The 9,273-nt window shown below is 39.7% G+C and overlaps 1 protein-coding gene across 4 annotated transcripts in view; it reads left to right on the top strand.

The window, feature by feature from the left end:
- Positions 1-9,273, top strand: part of eva1ba (eva-1 homolog Ba (C. elegans)) — a 43,924-nt gene that overhangs the window by 24,855 nt on the left and 9,796 nt on the right. Inside the window, exon 1 of one of the 4 annotated variants that reach the window (XM_088411980.1) lies at positions 818-1,082. The exons of the other annotated variants lie outside the window; for them this stretch is intronic. The gene's annotated coding sequence lies outside the window, so the exon portion shown is untranslated. Of the gene's footprint in view, positions 1-817; positions 1,083-9,273 lie in introns of those variants that run through there. 4 annotated transcript variants of the gene reach the window in all.

Below are 9,273 nucleotides of genomic sequence, written 5' to 3'. Positions count from 1 at the left end.
TATCTCTGAAAATTGTAGAAGTATACCTAAAATGGTATCCTTTTTGATGTTAACAAAAGAAAAAAAGCAATATAAATCAACTTTCAACAACTGTTTTTTTTTAACTTTTTACAGCGTTTATACAGGTTACAGGTTAGTCTAAAATGGAAAAAAGAGAAAACTATTTGCAGCCCCCACTCACTACTTAGACTCGTATGGATGATATAAAATGCAAATCTGAGCACCAAAACTTAGCTTATGTGCCCTTGAATGGTGTTGAATTAAAAAAAAATAATAAAATGTAATCTTACAGTTACAGTTATAGGATGCATCCTTACATTTGGCCTTCATTTTTTTTTTTTTTTTTGGGGGGGGGGGGGGGATTGCATCTCATATCAGGGGATTTCTGGTATATCTTGCCATTTTCTCCTTACGTCTTGCGTTTCTGCTTGAGCTTTCCAGATGTTGTGACTGCAGTACAGAATTTGTCAGGCTTTTCACTCACCATTCAATCATTGGATCATGGACATGTCAGCACCGCTGTTGTTTGGTCACTCAATATGCGTTAATCATTACGTGCCCGTGCTTGTTTCTTTGTTCCTAAAACGCCAAATATCCTGTAGTTGATTACCTCCATCAAACAATACACACACACACACACACACACACACACACAAAACACCCCCTCTCTCATTTGCCTGACCATTTTAGGCCATTCCTATTTTTTTCCCCTTGCTGGAATTGTGTGTGTGTGTGTGTGTGTGTGTGTGTGTGTGGGGGGGGGGGGGGGGGGGGGTAGTATGACAGCTTTTCCTGCTCGGAGTGCACTGGAGCTCGGAGAGAGGAGGAGAGAGAACTCTTGTTCGTCAGCCTCCCAACTTGGAGAGGAAGTTACCACCTCTTCCCAGACTCCACACACACACACACACACTCAATCTTCGGGACTTGAACCACAGCGGCCAAAAGCCAGCCGGGAAAGAGCGAGGGCTGCTTGTTTCTGATGTTTTTCCCAAAGTTGTTGGAGGGAATGATGTGCTTGCGCAGCGTTCCTGGAGCCCTCTGGAGCGTTTGACCGGGACGTCGTTTATTTCTACGCAAGGGTGGTGAGTACTATTCCACCTCCATAAAACCGCATTCATTAATCCATAATAGTAAATTCGAGTCATAGTAGGTTCGATTTGAATTTTGCAATCTAGTTTGAAGGTTCAATTATTTGCAAATATTCTCCTGCAACTTTTCCATGCAATCCCATCTCACCTCCATTTCACTTTCATGATTCCTGCTGAGTGTGCAGGACGGACTGGACCGCTGTCTGGTCAAGCCGCTGAGTTTATGTTGTGACCACGCGTTATGTGGAGAGGAGAGCTGAGGCAGCATTTATGTTTTGAGCCCGGGTACGGCTTTTTTTTTTACCCCCCCCGTGCAGCTGCGTGCAGTTGGCCGAGCTCATTGCGGTGAATGATGACTTGTCACTTGGAATGCAAACAAAGTTGACACCTCGTCTCGCCAAAGCTATGAAAATGAAGTCGGATGCGGTACAGGAAATACACTGTCCATTTATCACTGGGGCGCTTGTTTAGTACTGCGTAAATGTGATAGAATATGATTTTATTCCTGCTGTCTTGAAGAGATTTCAGTTTTACAGGATCAAAACAATGTAAAAAAATCTTAAAGTATCTTGACCGACTGGCGCCATTGTAATTAATAAAAGTAAGCTTTCCATACATGAACAGCAGTTCTTAAATGGCGTATGGAAGGCATTTTAAGGGGATACTTGAGATTTTCATAAGGTCTTTGTGGGTATTTGTGACTTGAATATCATTTTAATTCCTTGCCAGGAACACAACATTTTCTTTTCAAATTAAGAGCTAAAGAAGTGGAACATGGAGCAAATTATTGCTAGCTTATTTTGTATGCCGTTACATATGCAATATATCATTAGTGATGCAATTTTACAGCCAGAAATGAAACAGTTGATTCTCTGGATGAAATACGCCTATAAAATATCCCCACTGAAAAAAAAAAAAGTCATTCCAAGTCATGAAGCGTTGTCCACATTATGAAAGGATCCAGATATGCACAGCTATCTGGCCATTACAATCAAAATTCTGAGATTCATTCGTATTGCTATTATTAATATGTAATATGTACGTTTTCGATGGCGCAAGTCGCAATTACAGTGTTTCCAAACTTTTGACTGGAATTGAACATATTCCTGATTGTGAACTGGAGTAAAAAAAAAAAGAGACTAAAACAAACAGCAGTAATCAATTACCAACTATGGAGCGCATTATTAAAAATACCTCAAAAATGAATATGACCAAATACAGAAACAATAGTCAGCAACATTCTACACTGTACAGTATTGAATAAACTATAAGCATGTGTCAAATACTGTAAATTATCACCTGTAATAAACTATGCAATACTATGTTCAGCTTTATACAGCTTATGGCAGCTTTATGATACTAACACAAGCGTGTGTGCGTGTGTGTGTGTGTGGAGGTGGGGGGGGGTTGGGGCGTGGGGGGGGGGGGGGCGTCCCATCAATTAAGTGCACACAAGCTCCTCCAGTCAATCAGATAACTTCGGACGAGCATTAAGGCGTGTTAGCGAGCCCCTCTGAGGCCTCCGCTCGACCTCCCCGCGAGCATCGATCACAACCCCGCCCCCAACCCCGCCCCCAACCCCGCCCCCAACCCATCCATCAATCTTGTCTTCGTCTGACCAGAGGATGCTTGTTAGTGCTGTTCTTTTTTTTTTTTTTGCCCAAGGGTCATGTACTGATTGGAGATGCTTGTTTAAACTCCCACGCTGCAAGTTTGGGAGTTGTCAAATCAAGACTGAAAAGAAATATGGGCGGCGGCCGTTGCAATTAACTCATTCAAACCCAAAGACGTCATTTTACTTTGAAGCTTTCAAACAGTCGATTCCAGGTAATCATACATGGAATTTTTTTCAAGCGTTTGATTAAAGGAGGGTCCAAACATGGCTTTTGAATCGAGAATTTAGTCCTTCACAAATTAGGCACGAAGGTAATTACTTTAGATACTAAATATACAAAGTAAGTAATTATGTACTTTTAGGTATTGAATTGCAAAAGTAATACATTACTTTGGTATTCAAATACTAAATTTATCGACTACATTCAGAAATGTGTACTAAAGTAATCAATTACTTCAAATGTTCAAGTACTAAAGTAATCAATTAGTTGATTATTTTACTACTTAATTACCTACTAAAGTATATAAAGTAACTAGTATATAAAGTAGTATATAAAGTAAAGTATATATACCAACTACTAATTTTTCTCGAAATGTTCTACTAATTTTTCTCGAAATTTTCTGCGATTCCAAATTTTTAAGTGCAAAACACAGAATAAAACGGAATAGCATGATATAAACTGCAAAAGTTTTTATTGCGAATTTTATCAAACGAGTGATGGAGTTTAAAATTTTGTAGGAAATAAAACAAAAGGACATTTCTACTTCAGCTTTTTGTTGTTTTTTTGTGTGCAACGCACAAAAACCCCCCACAAAATCTACTCATTTCCCCCCTATTGTTCTTGAAATTTGTCGAATTTTACATGATACGAAGCCCACATTGTTTAGACATTTGCAGTTTTTAACATTGAATACGATTTTCAACCACTTTTTTTTAATCCCCTTTTGAGGTTGAAATATCAGACTGCATTTGAACGCACCGCATGAAACACCCGAGTTAACAGCTAATGGTAACTTTTGAGACTTAGCATAATTGATTAGCGGTATTTTCCCATCCATAATCGTCGACTGAATATTTTCAATTCTATTGGCTTGTACGTATTTACCAACTTTCACAGATTTGTGAAGTCGGAAGTCGTAAACAGCTTTTCACCCTGATGCTACTCCAGTGTGAAAAATTGCTGAGTCGACTTCTTGCGGAACAATAAACTCGTAAACAAAATGCGGGAAACTGTTTTACACAGTCGTTACTGATTTGGTTCTGCTCACGAGGCATTTTTTTGGTCGAAAACATGTCATCCTCAGAACCTCGAGGATCCGGCGTGCGGCAAAGCCTCGGGACCCAATCACGGAAAAAGGCAAACACGTGTTGTGTGTCACGGGCTAATAGGCGGCGGCGGCGGCCGTGTAATTGATACCGTCTGTTGCGCTGCTGGACGGCGTCCAGGATCGATGTAACGGGTGAGATCATGGGTTGACGATCTGAAGCCCGCGATGATTTCAAGGGCGGTAGAGGAGTCAGGAATCCATCACGGCTGGTCAAAAAAAAATGAGGGCTCTTGATAATATCAGGTTCGGCGATGTACGCCCTGTGAAATGTTTTAGCCAAGTATCCCCTCACCAGCGCAAAGCACTTTCGAATGAAAAAAAAAACGAATAAGGCCTAAAAGAGGTCCGTACGATCTTCGGAACTACATTTGTAGTGACATTTTTCGGCGTATGTTATCCTGCAACTCCACAAGGTAGATAACGTAACATCATTTTATTGTTGGCTCAACCATGAACATGTGTATCCATATAAGAGCTAACTAACGGAATAAGTGGCTCATTGTTCCAATTAGTTTGCTCTTAACTCGAAAAGAAGCACATACTGTTCCTGTCACGGCATTAAAAAGCATGAACTTTTTCAGTGACAGCCATTTTCCAACCGTCTTTTGCCCGAACAACTGAAACATGAATAAATGATTAAAATAATTAAATAATAATAATTTAAAAAAATACTTATGGTTGATTTTCTGGAAAGAGCCGTAAAAATACGCCTTTGAGATTCAATGACTTAAATTAGATTTGCTGACATAAAGAAACTTGTTAAAGTTTCGCTTACTGTACCCTTTAAAGTGCCTTCATGTACCCCAATATGTGAACCAGTATGTTCTATTTTATGACCTAGAGTTCCAGAGGTTTGGAAACGTGTTCACAAGTCAAGAAAATTAAAATATTAACGAGTAAAAATGCAAAACTGTAACTTGAAAGTCATTCCAGTTCAGTGGTTCTCAATTATATTTTGCAAAGCAGAAAACAGAAAACTTTTTGCACCCCCATTCGCCCCGCCAACTATAAATAGGATTATTATCTATAAATTTTGCCTAAGTACATCTAAAACTTTTAACATTAACAAAAGAAAAAAACAACAACTCTTAACTACTTTTTAACAGTGTGTATACAGGTTTCATGCTTTTTAATGCCGTGACAGGAACAGTATGTGCTTCTTTTCAAGTTAAGAGCAAACTAATTGGAACAATGAGCCACTTATTCCGTTAGTCTAAATCAGAAAAAAACTACCAAGTGCATCAAAGTGCCTGGAAAAAAACGATACCTATCCTTATTTTATTGCAATTACACTTCACATGGCAAAAACAAAGCCTCGCACCCCACCCAGGGGCACCGCCCCACTATTTGACAAGGGCTGTTCCAGATCATAAAGCATCATCCACATCAAAAAGCTGAGTGAGAAAAGACTAAGACATGCGAAGAAAAAAAAGGGGGACCTACTTTGAAGGATTTAAAAATCGTAAGTAAATCGTAGTAAAGACATCTCGCATGATTTTGGGCCTGCGTCGGAATTGCTCTGTGAAATATTGGAGCCGCTGTCTCTTAAAAGACTAAGCTAACATTGCTAACGCTGATCAGTGCGCATTCTATTTGCTTGAGCTCCATTAGCTCATGGCTAACGGAGACGTGGTCGTGATCGTTTTCAATTCTCTGAGAAATCAAGTTTGCCCCCCGTTTCTTGAACATGCAGACTTTGGGAAAAAGCCCAACCTTTGCGATTTACATATGAAAGCGTCGCGGTTCTGCTTCGCATCAGGAGCACATCTGGCGGCTATTAAGCACTTGCCCTAACCCCCAGCGCCACGGCATATCTCCATTACCCTCCTATTACCTGCTAGGGCTCGCAGAACACGCTCCCCGCAGGACAAGCGCTGCTCTGTGGTTAACCCCGCCCCCTATCCCACGACACGAGGATTCGCAGTGGCTTTGATTAGGGACTTTGAAACAAGCTAGCGTCACGCCGGCGTCTTGATTTATAGGACTGCGTTTATTTTTTTTTTAAGTTTCAAGTCCCCGCATGCCACGCTGGCTCGCATCCACGTTTGCTCGTTTTTGCCCTTGAATGCAAAGTTTGTCGAGGGCCTGTCAAATAACGCGTTTTTTTTGTAGGTTGATTATCAAACGCGGGCTTTGGAGTGGATCATGTCAAAGTCTGAGAGCTGAGCAAACAATTCACACCCACTCATCGCTGGGTGTTGCTTTCCCGCCAGTTTTGGGACTTTGCAGCTGGGAACACAATCAGATTTTCTTATGAATAGAAACCTTTTTTATTGCCTACTTTATTATTGTGTTTGGTTAAGTGAACAGAAGGGTCACTATGCTTGCGACAATAGAACTCTTGAATCTTGAATGGGATTGTGGGAGGAAACCATAATTCCAGGAGAAAAGCCAAAACAGGCATGGGGAGAACATGTAAACTCCAAACAGGAAGGCTAGCAAACCAGGGGTCTCTGAACTGTGAGGTGGACAAGCTAATTACTCGTCAATCTTGCCAACCTCATTCAATCCCTAAGACCTGTATTTGCCTTTTCAACCCTGTTGCGGTATTATCATCATTTTTGGGACAATTAAAAAAAAAATGTCAAGAAAAAATAATCAATATAAAGTGTCAGACCTGTTCTCAAAAAGAAATAGTTATAAACAATTTTTTGTCCACGGAAAAATTTTAAATAAAAGCATCGCCTTTCTTTTTTTCAAAAAATACAGCATTAAATTAATTTTTAAAATTGTCCACAAAAAAATAATCAACAAAAAGTGTCAAACCTGCGCTCAAAAAAAAAAAAAGTATAAATGAATATCTGTCCACAGAAAAATATCCAACTTCAAGTGTCCTCTTTTGGGATCATAATAGAGACGTGTTTACAAAAATGAATCATTAACTTGACAGGTAACGAGAGGTGGCACGTGACAACTTGGGTCCAACCATTCTCGTATGGGGGAGAATCCGGCTTTTTACAATAATGAAATTGAATAATAATACTTAAGTATCGATTTAATACTTACATATCTGGAAATTCATGTCCTTAATGTATACTTAAGTATCGATTTAATACTTAAATTTCTGGACTCTTAAAAAAATGTGAAAATGCATGCCTGGCATTGAATGAGTAAAAAAAACGTAAAACTATGTCTTTGGGATTGAACGAGTTCATTTCTAAAATAGCTTATCCAGCAATAATCAATGTCCAAAGTTAGCTGACAAGGGTACCCACTTCCCACGGCGGTTGAATTACAAATGCAACATAGCCAGTGGTGTTTAACTTTAGTAACTCCACTTTATTTGATCTTTGTTTTAAGTGTATGCCATGTAACGTCCTTATCTCCATGTGGTGGTATGCTTCAGAACCTAGTTGAGGTTGTTTCAAAATATTTAGCCAGAGGTCAGCTCTCTGTCACTAAATCAAAGTACACGATTGTTTGAAAGTCCTCCGTGACCTAGGTCTGGTTTGGAGGCCGGGGGTCAGCCACATGCCTGTCTCAGTTCCAAATGCAACAGCCTGGAAGGCCTTGGCCTGGGGCAGGCTGCTCTCTGTGCAAAGCTTCAAATGTTCTTGGATGTACTTGTCATTTTGTGGCTTCCACAAAATGCTAGAATAATCACAACGTGTCGGACTCCAGTCCTCGAGGGCCGGTATCCTGCATTTCCGGTTTTCTCTGCCTTCACCTGATTCAAATAATTAGCCTATCATGAGCTCTGCAGGAACTTGAAAATTATCCTCTTCATCTGAATCTGGTGTGTTTGGAAGAGACGCTTCAAAAACATGCAGGATACCGGTCCTCGAGGACTGGAGTCTGACACCTGTGTATTGTTGAGTCTTTTTAAAGTGAGCTTGGCCAGCCACTTCATGGGCAAAATCGACCAATTTTTTTAAACAATTTTTGGACATCACAAATGTCATGAAATTCAACCCCCACTCCCCCCAAAAACTTAAATGACCTAACTTATTTATAACCAACTGAGTATAACGAAAGTCACAACAAAATATTCTTCACAATAATACGTTTTATGCCCCCCCCCAATATTGCATTTGTGGAATGAGAATTGATAACTAAGCAGCAAAAAACAACTGCTAACTAGCAGTTGAATATGCTAGCTAGAAGTTGGATATGCAAGCTAGCAGTTAGAAATGATGGATGGATGGGTGGGTGGCGGGTAGGAAGGTAGGTAGGTAGTTAGGTAGGTAGGTAGGTAGATCGATAGATAGAACTGCCTGTTAATACTCGATATAGATAGATAGATAGATAGATAGATAGATAGATAGATAGATAGATAGATAGAACTGCCTGTTAATACTCGATATAGATAGATAGATAGATAGATAGATAGATAGATAGATAGATAGATAGATAGATAGATAGATAGATAGATAGATAGATAGATAGATAGATAGATAGATAGATAGATAGATAGATAGATAGATAGATAGATAGATAGATAGATAGAGTGTGGAGTTCCCTACAGACTAGAAAAACGAAATTGTCAGTAGCTAAGAACGAAAGTGTGAATGCTTGTTTGCCTATATGCACCCTGTCATTGAACGGCAAGCAGGATTTGTGGTTTTGAATCTGGAAAATGGATGGATGTACTTGTCAAGCTTTAAAACATTGCAATTAAAAGACTGATCCAGATCCCAAATTTTCCATAGTGGCTGCTCCAGAATCAAAGCAGAAACTTTTTTTAATGAACAAGGGCAAAGGATGCTGTAAATTTTAATGTCAGCTTCCACCATCCCGCACGTCACGTTTGACTAATTAAAGTCTATTCATAGTCCGCTTCGTGGTTTCGGGCAAACCGCAGAAAGAGCCGTAAGGAAATTCCAGGTGCCAAAAATATTGATGCCTTCGTGTGCTGTTGAAATGAAGAAATAACATGGACACCAGTGATATAATTTCATTGGTGCATACATCAAGTGTTTTAACTCCCGACATAAATTCCAAAGAAGTTACAACTTCTTTATTGCCTAACCACGGTTCAGAGGCTGTGGATAAATCATTCGCCTCAGCAGACATTCTAACCTCAGGAGATGCTGAAGGAAGTTCTGGATGACAACGCCATTGTTGTTTTAGGATGATAACAAAAATATGGAACGGTCATCCTGATGACCCGTGATAGCAAACAATACCCGGACAAAAATAGCATTTCCCGTTTTCCTGGTGCGCAAACACAACATTGTAAAAGAGATTAATAATAATAATAATAAACATTTTCGTTTCATTCAGGCCATCAATTGGAGCTGAC

Source organism: Hippichthys cyanospilos, chromosome 3 (assembly GCF_059441005.1).
Source record: "Hippichthys cyanospilos isolate Australia breed blue-spotted pipefish chromosome 3, RoL_Hcya_1.0, whole genome shotgun sequence".
In the NCBI taxonomy this organism is placed as follows: Eukaryota; Metazoa; Chordata; class Actinopteri; order Syngnathiformes; family Syngnathidae; genus Hippichthys; species Hippichthys cyanospilos.
The sequence above is the reverse complement of the archived record's forward strand: the minus strand, read 5'-3'. Positions and strand labels throughout refer to the sequence as shown.